Genomic DNA, 5,180 nt, shown 5'->3' on the forward strand with positions numbered 1-5,180 from the left:
AGATGGGGACCGTTTGTACCTGCTATTCTGTTCTGCTGGGAATCTAAACATGTTCCAATGAATAGATATATTTTTACAAATTACCCCCCCCCAAAAAAAGTAGATTAAGTGGTTTGTTTACAATCCCATGGAAAGATAGTTGCTCTGGCTTTAAAAACAAGGCAACTTACTGGTCCTTCTTCTTTCCCACTTGGACCTGCCCCCCTCGGATGGGGAAGAGTAAAGACGTTACCCTGGATACGCAGTAGATTTTCCCCCAAGTCTTATTTGCTTGGTCCCCAGAGCTGCTGTGTTCACAGCCCTGCAGGAGCTCCTGAGTGTACGCAGAGCTTCACCGAGTTCAGGGACAGGCTCCTGACCCATGCCCACTCACCCTTTGCCCTTTCTCCTTTCCCTCTCCATACCCCAGCCCCCTGCCCTGTGGTACTCTCTAGAAAGTTTTTAACTCTTTGAATGACACTGCTCTGCCCCTTTCCAAACATGAATGCGTTACTTGGGCAAAAGAGGAAAGGAGAGCTGGAAAAGCCCTCGGCGTGGAAGTTCAGTGGCCTGCCCTTCCTTGGAGTGGCAACACCCTCAGTCCCGGGCTGCAGGCCGCAGGGGCTGCAGGCTGCAGCAGATCCCACCGTAGCCAGGGATGTGGGATGATGGGAAGAGGCCTGCATGCTGTCAGGCAAGCTGCCAGGGTGGCATGGACTTGGAACACAGAGGTGGGAAATGGGTGATGGAAGCTGAACCCTCATCCCCGGCCTCATCTCTGCCCAGACAGTGGTCAGCCACCCTGCAGACTGGACAGGGCACTAGTCTGGGGGCACCAAAAGGATCCAGAGAGGCAGGGTTTTGAGGAACAGGGGCTTGTCCTTAGAAACCCATTTCTGTGTGGGATATATAAAAATGTCCCTAAAATGCTAGCTAGAAAAATAAACAAAACAAAACAAGTAAGCTTTGTCTTAAGGGCTGACCATGCCCTTGTGTGGGCCATGGAGATAACCAATCAAAGCAGGCACCGAACACACCAAACACTATACAAACCACCCAGCGAGGGCTTTTAGCAGAGCAGCTTCCAGCCTGAGTGACCAAACAGGTGCTTGCAGCCAGCGGAGGTGGTGTAGAGGGCACCTGGCCCAGGCATCTGTCCTGAGTTCAAGCCCCAGCTCTGGCAAAAAGAAAAGAAAAGAAGACCAAAAATGTCATTATAACCTTCATTTGAAAGACAGTCAAAGTAAAGCCAAAGAAACTAAGCAACTTTGCTGAGGGTCCTCAGATCCAGCGCCTGGCCCCAGAGTTCAGGCACTAAGACACTACCCCACTGTTGTCCCTGTGATCAGGAAAAACTAAAGATGAGGAGGGTGACCATTGGCGTATACTGACATGCCTGTGCTGACATGCATTTTGATGCATTTGGTGTAAGTTTAACATGGGCTTTCTGGGAAAGGTCAGGAATATTATAAATCTTTCATATTTTATGTACTTTCCTGAGATGATGATGTAGGGACATGAGTGTTTGATTTGCTCAACTGCCAAAGTAAAAATAAGTGCCAACTTGTTAGTAGTTTATATTATTTTCTCTTCAAAATATAGTGGACTGTGAAATTTCAAGTCTGAGAATCCCTAGTCCAAAAGACCTCTGAAGTCCTTTCTGGAATCAGCAGTCAAAAGCCTTCATTGTGCAGAGGCTCTCCTCCTGGGAGAGCCCTCCTGGGAGCAGGACACTCCATGCTGGCACCTGGTCAGCGCAGCAGAAGGACAACAGCCACCCTGAGGAGCCTGCTGACCGCATGCCTGCTCAGCCCTGCCATGTTTTGATTCGTAAAGAAACTTTCCAGCCAGGTGCTGGTGGCTCATACCTGTAATCCTAGCTACTCAGGAAGCTGAGGTCCACAGGATCTTAGTTCAAAGCCAGATGGGGCAGGAAAGTCAGTGAGACACCACCTCCCAAATAACCAGCAAAAGCTGGGCTGGAGGCACAGCTCATGTGGTAGAGTGTAAGGACTTGCGTTCAAACTCTACTACTGATAAAACAAAACTTTCTTTTTTTATTCAGTCCTGGCCTAGCTCTGGCCAGCTTCAACTGTAGCTCCTTTTATTCTTGGCTACCCCTCCAGAAACCTACTCATTACCTGGTGAAAATATTTTCTATGAAACCATCTCTCAAATATAACTTCTTCTTTCCCAGTCCTGAGTCCTAAAACCAAAGATAATCTAGCTCTAACCTGAGATCCATGAGTGCGAAGGGCAAAGCTGGATGACCCTGGATGGCCCAAAGCAAGCGCCCGCCCCTCTGCAGACTCTGCCAATCAGATCTACGTGTTCCATTGTTGATGGGTACAGGCCATTGCTGCTTGCTTTAACTCAAAACTGGCTAGGAGAAGCAGTTTGAGAGAAAAGGAAATTGCACTGGGTTATGCGGTTGTTTTCCCCATTTCTAATAGTCTTACTGCCCCTCACAAAGGGAATGTCCACAGAGTTCACAGCCAGAAATATTCCTTGGGAGAGTGGTGGCAGCCATAGTATTGCTTGGGCTGTGGGAGCTGCGTGCTGAAAGCTACCCACAGAATTAGACATGGAGAGCTGGACTCTGCCCTCCCAAAAGGAACAGACAAAACAGACTTAGGGATAGGATTGTGGAAAGACAGGGGTAAGTTTGGTCTTTCTGTCATATAAACCCAGAAACAAAAGAATGATGAAAGCTACCAATCTGGCCAAGATCTAAGGACTTAGAGGCCAGGGAGCAAGATGAAACAAAAGGCTACCAGGCTCCCTCTTTGTGCAAACTAGATGTGAAAAGAACAGCTGTTGACCATGTCATGTGACCCATCCAATGACACAATGCATTCACTAGCGCAAGATGCTTTGATAATGTCACTATTAGCAAGGGGATAAAAGTAGAAGAAAGAGGACACACATTTACAACCTTAGCTACTCAACAGGTGGAGATCTCTGAGGGTTGCAGTTCAAAGCCAACCCAGGCAGAAAAGTTCATGAGACTCTCATCTCTAATTAATCACCAAAAATCAAGACATGGAAGAGGGTCTCAGATGGTAGAGCTCCAATTTTGAGAGAAAAAGTGAAGCACAGCCAAGCACGGTGGCTCACGCCTGTAATCCCAGCTACTCAGGAGGGTGAGATCTGAGAATCATAGTTCAAAGCCAGCTCTAGGAACTAAGGTCCGTGAGACTCCTATCTCCAATTAACCACCAGAAAACTGAAAGTGGCACTGTAGCTCAAGGGCCTTGAGCTGAAGAGCTCAGGGACAACGCCCATGCCCAGAGTTCAAGTCTCACAACCGACAAAAAAAAGGAAAGGAAAGAAAAAGTCAAGCATGAGTACTAGGCTGTCCAATTACAGAACTAATTTGACTTACTGGCGTAGAAGCCCCCAGAGCACGGCTTGAATCACTGATGGAATCTAGCTACTGAACATGGCTTTATCTGGAAATGGGATTTTTCTAAAATGTTGACTTTGGCAACCTGAATTGCTCTCTTTAGCAAAATGTTTTCCACTCTGGTGGGCCATGAAAAGACAAACTAAAAGCAGAACAAAGGATGGCAGCTAGGCGAAATGCACAATCCCACAGTTTCAAAGTAGCAGTAACACTCATATGAGTTAAAATTGGAAATGTATACTCCGAATTTTCAGTGGGGTGGAGGGTTGGGGACAGACTTTCTATCAAAGTCTATCAAAGGATTTTCTGGTCAGGATGAAAGGCCTATGGTTTAAATAATCCATTTTCCCATCAGCCCTGTCTCTAGCCCCCTTCCTCTTTCCCTTACCACAGGAAGTACTGCCACACACCCCCACATACCCCAGGTCAGACGATGATAACTCAAATGCAGCTTCTCAGTAGCCTGAGAATGTTCAAGCCAGGGCCAAAACCCTCGGCTCTTCTTCCGGACGAAGATGGAGACAGAAGCCCATATGCCCTGTCAGTACTGCCCCATAAAACACGGCTCAGATACACTTGAACTCCACAGAGCTGACAGGTCATTTACATGGTTATCCCATGCAGTATCTGGGAATGGTTAAGCTAAAAATGTATTCCTTGTTTATTGGAAAGTCAAGCTTCCGATGAATGTTCTGGGGGTTTTGTTTGTGTTTTGTTGCTCTCTGGACTCCTTCCTCTCTCCCTTTTTGCTGCTCAACCTTGGATGGATCCAGGCCCCCTAATTAACAAGCCTCAAGGGCACCTCCAGGCCCCATTGCAGGGCCTCTCTGGATCCCTCAGCTTCCAGGTGTCCCCTCTTATCTTTCCAGAAACTTCCATCTCCTTAACTGCTTCCTTCCAGAACCACCCTGTGTTCCCCAGAACTCTGTCCTTTGGCATCCAGCACTCTGTACACAGCTGAACTCACTCCCATATTTCTCTTGCTTGGCCTTCTGGCCTCAGCAGCCCTGGAAGCTCATGCTTCCCCATCCATCCTGGGACCACAGGGCACTGGAATATATTTCATGGAAGACCCTCCCGCCCTGGGCCTCGTAGGGGAAGGGCTCAGCTGTCAGAGAAGAGAGTGATTTCCAGAGGGTCAGAGCTCCAGGCCCACTAGGACGGTAGACTATGAATCACAGGGAATTACAAAAGTACTGATGCTCTAGAGCCACAGACAGCGTCCCTGCACATCCCCTCTCCCTCCCCTCCACCCCCTGCACCCCTACCACTACCACAGCCCCGTGCTTTTTCTCTCAAATGTTCCTTCAGCTTGAATTCATTGCACATCCGGTGTATTTCTTGCTGCTTTTTCTCACCTCCACTGTCTTCTGATCAGGATTATTTTTTCCATGTATTCCCATGGACACGGCTGTAGTTTGGGTTGTCTCCCCCGAAGATCCACATGTGAAAAAAACACTTGGTCCCTGAATGACAACATTGGAAAGTGTGGTGGACTTTTAAGGGGTAACACTAGCCTGAGGTTTTTTGAGTCATTTGGATTTGTGGGATTCTTCTCTCCACTCTCTCCTTTCTGGTTGAGATGCAAACACTTGCTCTAACACACATGTCTACCATGATGGGCCACTCCCACCAGAGCCCCAGCCAGTGGGCTTCCTGACCTTAGACTTGAGCCTGCCAAATCAAGCCTGTCTTTGTTAAGATACACCTTATAAGAGCAATCAAACCTGAAAAAGAAATCAAATACATTAAAACCAGAAGCAAGTAGTAAAATGGTCTGGATTCGAAGATGACA

This window comes from Megascapheus bottae, chromosome 10, assembly GCF_031878675.1.
Source record: "Megascapheus bottae isolate mThoBot1 chromosome 10, mThoBot2.hap1, whole genome shotgun sequence".
Classification (NCBI taxonomy): domain Eukaryota; kingdom Metazoa; phylum Chordata; class Mammalia; order Rodentia; family Geomyidae; genus Megascapheus; species Megascapheus bottae.